The sequence below is a fragment of the Camelina sativa genome, chromosome 11 (assembly GCF_030686135.1).
Source record: "Camelina sativa cultivar CO46 ecotype springtype chromosome 11, ASM3068613v1".
NCBI classification, from domain to species: domain Eukaryota; kingdom Viridiplantae; phylum Streptophyta; class Magnoliopsida; order Brassicales; family Brassicaceae; genus Camelina; species Camelina sativa.
This window is the reverse complement of record NC_141890.1, coordinates 26,836,705-26,844,982: the sequence shown is the minus strand read 5'-3', so window position 1 is coordinate 26,844,982 and position 8,278 is coordinate 26,836,705. Positions and strand designations below refer to the sequence as shown.

Genomic DNA, 8,278 nt, shown 5'->3' with positions numbered 1-8,278 from the left:
AAAATAAAGCATATTTACAAAGGATACCTTAGGGACTTCCTCCCTAGTGAGCTTGTTTAGAGTCACTAATCTTGACTTTGGCTACCTTCTTAGGCTTTGTTTAGATACCAAGGAGGTGATGAAATCCTCCCTGGCACTTCTTGATCATTGTGAGTCTGATCCTTGATCACCTCACCCTTAACACACAAACCATATTTCTTCTTGATTTTGAGCCTTGGTCTTGCTTTCCTCAAAGACCTCTTGTTTAGCTTGACTTGGAGATCCTTAACCATACCAGTCAACTCTTGAAGAGGGAGATTGTCCTTTGGAGTTGCCACTACTCACAAGCATACATGATGAACATCAAAATCATAAACCCAAAAAATACTGAAACTTGCATCATTAGAAAGATAAATCAAAGATCTACAATATTGAAGAAAGAACCAAACTCAAATTCTTAATATTAAGAAAGTTATGAAACCAACAATATTGAAAAATTTAGTCTTTTTCTCCTTTTAAAAGAAGTACAAGATCTAAGAAAATAAAAGTGCAAAAGGAATAATTCTAAAAAAGGTAAAAACTAGGTTTTTGACTCTCTAAAAAGCTGGACTCCTTTCGTGGCTGCAGGTACAAGCCCTTATATAGCAAAAGTAGTGGAAGCCCTAAAAACGCTAAAAGACAAAATAGCCAGGCGGCTCGACCAACTCGACCTGGTGCTCGGTCGAGTTGGCTCCTCTTGTGCTCCTCCCACTCGGTCGAGTCCCTCTCAGCACACGGTCGAGTGTCTGGTCGAGTGGGCAGTCGAGTTGGACTCCGGACCTTGGTTCTTCAGCCATAGCTCTCTTGCTTTCTCCTCATGATTGCTTCATTTCTCCTCAGCATTGCTTCCATGCTCCTTAAGCTCCAAAATCACCTGTTTATGCATGAAAAGATGCAAATGCAATGCAACTAAACTCTAATGCAAGAACAGTCCTAAAGCTATGCAATAATGGTCAAAATGAATAGCAAAAGATGCAAAAGATGTGAATATATTAAGGGAAAACAGGGTAAAATATATGAACATCAGTGCTCACCCAAAATTGTATAAGAGCAAGCCACTTTTGATCTTCTTTGGCTTCATTTAAACCTTCCCACATCAATCTTCTTGGACTACGTCTACCTTGTACCAGCAAGCCTGTTATATACAAAAACCAGGACTCTAGTTTGCAAACTGATATCTCTGGTGGCCTTGGAGAATGAAACAATTCAATCGAGCCACGTCTCGAGTCATCCAATCGAGCCATGTCTCGAGTCACCCAATCGAGCCACGTCTCAAGTCGCCCAATCAAGCCACCACCACTCGAGCCACAACTCTAGCCATCACTCGAGCCACTGGTTGAGAGATTCAGCTTTTGACGGCTTCATTAAAGTTGTAGAGAACTGAATCATCTTTCCAATGTCGTTTATTTCCAGCCAATCGGAGGTGTGGTTCAAGAGTTATCATCGTTGTAGTGGATGCATATACACCCAGCTCGAGCCAACCTCCCCGCACCTCCTTCGAGCCGACCACGCTCGAGCCAGTTTCACTCACACTGCTCAAGCCACTCATACTCACACCATTCAAGTCACTTTCATATACCAATCGACCCACTGGACGCACACCGACTCGATCACACATGTCAGGAGATTCCCAAATCGACTCTTTACCTTGTCTTTTTAAGTTTTAGGGATTTACATGTTTTTACTATAAATACATTTTGTTAAGTCTTGGCTTGGGACATCTTTTTCTCGTTTTTTTCTTAAGGTTTTACCTAGCCACCTAAAACGTTCTCAGACTTTGTATCCCGATATCATTTAATTTATTCAGTTTTTGCATTTGATTTCTTCTACAAAGTTGTTCTTCACATTTTTATCCATCTAATGATGCTTGATTCAATGTTTTATAAGTTTGTATCATTGATGATGATTTCTAGATCCGAGTAGTGTTAGAGTTCTTGAGGATGGGATAGATTAGGTGGAGGATCTTAGGATGTAGGGTGTTTAAGGTTTGATTTGTATGATTCCCTTCTCGACTAGAGTTAGAAATACTAGTTTCTCTCTCATAAATTGGAACTAGGTCTTAGACATTTCCACACCCAAAAGGTGTTTGATGAAATGTCTGACCAACTAGTACCAGAGACTTACATTCCTAGCCTAAGAGATTAGTTGTCTAGGATATTTGTTGACGTGATTGAACTTGTTTGTCATGCCATGCTTGATCATGTTTCTCTAGTGAGAGCTAGGTTTGGAAGTGGTTGAGCCTGAGTAGCTTATGTCAAGAGATTGGATTAGCTAAGTCGTGATGTTCATTGTTTAGGGATAGTTTTCTTTTGGCATGTTAAACACTCTATACACTAGGATACTCCATCGACATCAATTACTCCCATCCTTAGGTCTTCTATCTTTCTGATTTTTATTACATCCTGAAACCATTTCTGATCTTACTATTTAATTCTTTCTTAGACTCGTTTTCTGTTTTCATTCATTTTCGCTTCTTGTCATACATTCTCATTACTAGTCCTGTAGCTCATTTTCGTTTTGCATTCTGATTATTCTATGATTGTTAGATAAAAACACTCTCTTTGAATTGGCTTGACTTGTGATTCCTTGATTGCATCTCAATTGTTAGTAAAGTTTCCCAACTGGATTGACACCTTAAGTATTACAACTGCATAAGGGTGATATGATCCTCCCAAGGAATCGGTACCTTCGAGTTGGTAGATAGAGACACCTTGATTCTAAAGACGATGAAGCCTCAAGAATAAGGATGGTGGAATGAATGGTCGCACAAGAGTTGCGGAAAGACTCTTGATATACCAGTTTGATCTTTCAGCCTCGCACCAAAAAGATCGGATCTCTAAGCCTCGCACCAAGGAGATCGGGTTTTGACTGTTGGAATTACACCAAACAGTCGGTTTTGATTGTTGGAATCACACCAAGCAATCAGTTTTGTTCACAAAGAACAGAAGAGAATCACTCTTAAAAAGAAAAGGTTTTATAAAAAAATTGGATTGATTATTTGTTTTCTCTTACATGAGTTTATAGGAAAGAAAACTTGGTAACAAAGCCAAGTATAAACTAGTCTTGAAACTAAAAAAACATTTAAGATAGATGGTTGAATGAAGACTCAATTCTTATGCATGTATCCCTTCCTCCAAAGTAACTCTCGGTGGATGTATCTCAATTTTCGTCACTCTTCTTTGACCACAAAATAAAGTGATTATTTTGGGCTTTCTTGGACTTGAATTAGGCTCAAAGTGGACTAGACTTGATAGGTATCATCCCCAATATAATTTCTCATTCTCTCTTTGGCCATAAGCTCTTGAATTAGCCCATTAAGTGTTTCCTTGCTCTTCTTTGACTTTAACTCCTTGATCCAATTTGCTAATGAGAAACAACATGGATTGTATCTTTTCTTCATCTTGGACTTAGTAGAAACAGCTCTTGGTTGCCAAATATAATTCTGGAAGCTCGTAAACCAACTGGACCTGAAACTTATCAAGTTAAGAACTAGATTCACCTCCTTTGGCAAATGGGATGTAACTCTGTGGTTTGTTGGCTAAATCTTGTGTTCTTGATCTTGTTAGAAACATAATAGATCCATTGACATCTTCAAATTGATTTTGTGTCGAAATTGATGCTGAGTTGGTCTGTGTAACACGATCTTTGGTTCAGACGCGAAAATGGAACTAGGACAGATCCACTGACTTGAAATATCCATATCTTTCAAGTATGAACTGATTTTAACGTGCTTCCAATTCTCAGTGGTTCTATGATGGATCAAGATTTCATAACAGTTTTGATCGTAATCCTCCTTTGAATGGTTTTAGGTCTAAGTCGCGTAGCCATGAGTTCACCTGATTTGTAAAATGAATAACTCCTTCACCTAAACTCTGATTGGAGTGATTCAACTTCGAGATATGTTCTAGATGCGGTAAGAATGTATCCCAAATAGCATTTTGGCTGGAAGAGTTAATCTTTGACTTCATTCGTGTTGAATAAAACTCAAGAATCTTCTTGGATGGTCTTATGATCATATCAAAGGGTAATTGAACGTGCTAGGACATACAAAAATCCTAGTATCAATTTGGTGCCGTTGCCATTTGGGACTCGTTTGGCTACATTTAAGATTTTAAGTTTTGCAAGATTAAGTTCTATTACACTTATCATTCTGAGTAGTGACTTGTTTTGGTTGTCTGCTTAATTGTTTTCCATCTCAGGAACCTGTTGATTTCAACATTGCATGCACACCAGATCAAGAGGACATCAGAACCTCCTTCCTGCTATCGATGACATCAATCGGTTACAAAGACCACGACAAGATCGTCATCTCACTGATCATCCTGCACCAGTCACTATGGAGCAACAGAATGAACCAAATCCGAGACCGCAAAACATTGGTGTTGAAGATGCACCAAACACTCATACTCAACATGCCGGAATCGTCCCCCCTGCGGTGCAAAACAATAAGTTCGAGATCAAAAGTGGTCTGATCTCCATGATCCAAGGGAACAAGTTTAACGGATTTCCTATGGAGGATCCACTCGATCACCTGGACGAGTTCAACCGTCTTTGCAGCCTCACGAAGATCAATGGAGTAAATGAGGATGGTTACAAGTTGCGACTATTCCCATTCTCCCTGGGAGACAAAGCTCATCAATGGGAGAAGAACATTCCCCAAGGATCCATAACAACTTGGGACGACTGCAAGAAAGCCTTCCTGGCTAAGTTTTTCTCCAACTCCAAAACAGCACGTCTTAGGAATGAAATATCCAGCTTCACTCAGAAACACTCAGAATCATTCTGTGAAGCCTGAGAGCGTTTTAACGGTTACCAGAGCCAGTGTCCAACCATGATTTCAGCAACAAGTCAATGTTGAGCACTCTATACCGTGGTGTCCTTCCGAAAATCCGTATGCTGCTTGACACTGCTTTTAACGGTAATTTCTTGAACAAAGACATTGATGAAGGATGGCAACTGGTTGAAAATCTTGCCCAGTCTGACGGCAACTACCATGACGACTATGACCGCACAGTTAGAGGCGAAGCCAACAGAAGACCGTCCATTTCGTAGCTGAGGATGACCCTTTCCAAGTTTAAGATGGGGAGGGTGAGTAGTCTGAGTAGATCAAATACGTCTAGAATCAAGGTGGTTACAACAAGGGCTACAACCCCTATAAGACGAACCCCAATTTGTCTTACCGGAGCACCAACGTTGCAAATCCACAGGATCAGGTGTACCCTCCTCAGCAGCACCAACAAGGTCAACAAAAACCTTTTGTGCCTTACATTCAAGTATTCGTACCCAAACAACAATTCCAGCAAGGTTACCAAGCTCCCTCAGGACCACCGCCAGGATTCTGCCCTCAACCAGTTCAGCCTACTCCAGCCCCAGAACCTGTTGTTCCTGTTGTCAAACCTGTGAGATTCATCCCTCCACCGTACAAGCCTCCTTTACCATTTCCCGTGAGGTTCCAGAAGCAGCTTATTGAGAAGATAAAGCTCTGTTCGAACTACAAGTCAAGGAGATTGAGTTGACGATGCCATTGTTGGATGCATTCGCCCTAGTTCCTCACTACCAGAAATTCCTCAAGGACTTAGTGATGGAGAGATCTAAAGAAGTTCAAGTCATGGTGGTACTAAGTCTTGAGTGTAGTGCAATCATCCAGAAGAAGATTGTACCCGAGAAGTTCAAAGATCCTGGATCATTCACTCTACCTTGCTCCCTTGGCCCTATGTCTTTTGATAGGTGTCTATGTGATCTTGGCTCTTCAGTTAATCTGATGCCACTCTCTGTGGCCAAAAGTTGGGTTTTACAAGGTTTAAGGGTTGCGACATCTCCATCATCCTTGCAGATAGAATAGTGAGACTTCCAGAGGGTATTTTAGAAGACTTACCTGTCCGGATCAGAGACGTGGAAGTGCCAACCGACTTTGTGGTTCTGGAGATGGATGAAGAACCAAAAGATCCTTTGACATTAGGAAGACCATTCTTGGCGACTGCTGGAGCCATCATTGATGTCATAAATGGCAAGATTGATCTTAATCTGGGCGACGATTTCATTATGAAGTTTGACATCAAGGATACTTTGAAGAAGCCAACCATAGGAGGACAAGTCTTCTACACTGAAGAGATGGATCAGTTGACTGATGAGTTGTTGGAGGAATTAGCTGAGGAGGACCATCTCAAGGCTGCTTTGATCAAGGATGGGGAAGAAGGGTTCCTGCATGAGGAGACCACTTGTTACAAGAATCTGCTAGACTCCCACAAAGAAACGGATGGACCAGAGGAGTTCGAGCAGCTATCTGACGCAGAGGAGGTATGTGCAGTCGAGGCAGAGACTTCAGAACGTGAGATCTCCCACTCGACCAACGTCAAGACCCGACTCGAATCACCAACGTCCCACTCAATCGAGCCACCACTCGAGCCGCACCCCCGCCACTCGACCGTCACCTCTCTGGACTCCTTCGCTGACGACTGGTCAGAACTGAAGCTCCAAAGGTAGAACTCAAAACTCTCACTTCCGGACTCAGGTATAATTTTCTGGGAACCAATTCTACTTATCCTGTCATATTGAATGCTAGGTTGAGTGATGATGAATTGGGGCTGCTTGTTGATGTAGTATTTTTCTATCAATTAAATTATCAATCCACAATTTGCATTAATCAACTCACTATGAATACACAAAGATGCTTAATCTATTCTTAAACAGAAAAAGGTTGTTTTGTAACAATCTTAACTAACAAACTGATTCAAATAAAGAAAACAAGACAATTCAAACAATGCAAACTCAAAGAAACATAACACAACTACCAACAAGCTTTAAAATCAAGATTAAACAAGTGAACCTTGTGCAAGGTTATTGACTTGGGAGATAGCTAACCAATCCTAGATGTCTAAGCAACAATCAATAACAATCCTATGGCTAAGAACACTTATGCAAACCATTCCATTTACATGATAGATATTCCTATGCTAATCAAGTGATAATCAAAAATTTCCAAAGGCAATCACAAGGCAAGCATGCATTAAGAACAAGTCTAAAAACCACTAAGCACCCTAATCATCAATTTCCATTGGCTAGGAATGCAAAGCTCTTGATTAATTTGGTTCAGGAATTTCATCAAACACCTTATGGGCATGGAAATCCTAATGTCTAGATTCAAGCTTGATCAAGGCTATCTAGCATTATTAACACTAATCAAGATAGGAAATACATAAATAAAGCCTTAGCCATCAAATATCAATCATCTGTCTCCCTAATCTACCTAGCCCAAAGTTCTAAAAGGTCTACTCACTCATGGTTATGATCACACAAAGGTAGAGGTTTGATCTTTGTGAAATCATAATTAGAGATTATAGAATAGGAGATTTGAATAGAAATTGCTATTAAAAACTTAGAAGTACTCAATCATTCAACAAACCAAGAGTAAACAAGCTTAAGAACCCTAAGTGGCTGCTAAAACAAGAGATAAGATAAGAGATAAGTCTCCCCTTAATAGGGTTAGAGTATTTATAGGAAAATAGAAAAGTACCCGGGTCAACCAAAACAAAATGGGTCAAACCCGGATTAACCGATGGACTTAGGCGGCATCGGCCACCGTTTGGCCGATTGGCGAGGTCGATGGTGTCCATCGGTCACCTTCTGGCCGCTGGTCCGGGCCGCGAGTAGCTCCTGACTTTGGCGTGGACAGTTCAATCGGCCTACACTTGGCCGCTGCTGGTGGCCGCTGGTGGTTCCTGATCGTGGCGTGGACAGTCCAATCGGTCTACTCTTGGCCGCTGGTGGTGGCCACTGGTGGTTCCTGATCGTAGACGTCCATGAGTGGCATCTACTATGCTCTGGCCGCTGATGGTGGCCGATTGTGACAAACGGCCATGGTTTGGCCGCTTGGTCTAATCGCTCATACCTCATGATCCCTTGTCACTTCTCCAACTACAATCTTCTTGCTTCTTTACACCAAAATAAGTCCAAATGCTCAAAATGTAGTGGGATTACTCCAAGAACCTGAGAAATAAGACACTAGATGCAAATGCTCCTAAAACAACCTAGAATGACAAGATTATGCAACAAAACTATGCAAAAGCAAAGCTTAAAACCCAACAAAAACACAAGATATCAACTCCCCCAAACTTATCTCTTGCTAGTCCTCAAGCATGAACCAAACAAAAATTGAGAGAGAGAGGTTTGTAAAAGGGATTCAGAACCAAAAAGTATCAACAAAGGATTCAATGCAATGCAGTGGTGCTAAAAACAATCAAAGTGCTTACAAACATTTTTC

At 41.0% G+C, this 8,278-nt stretch overlaps 1 non-coding gene across 1 annotated transcript; it reads right to left on the bottom strand.

Moving 5' to 3' along the window:
• Positions 1–4,750: 4,750 nt before the first annotated feature.
• On the bottom strand, positions 4,751–4,856 carry LOC147934445 (small nucleolar RNA R71). The gene has a single exon (XR_015573436.1). It is a non-coding gene; the product is annotated as a small nucleolar RNA R71 (small nucleolar RNA).
• Between the last annotated feature and the right edge of the window lie 3,422 nt (positions 4,857–8,278).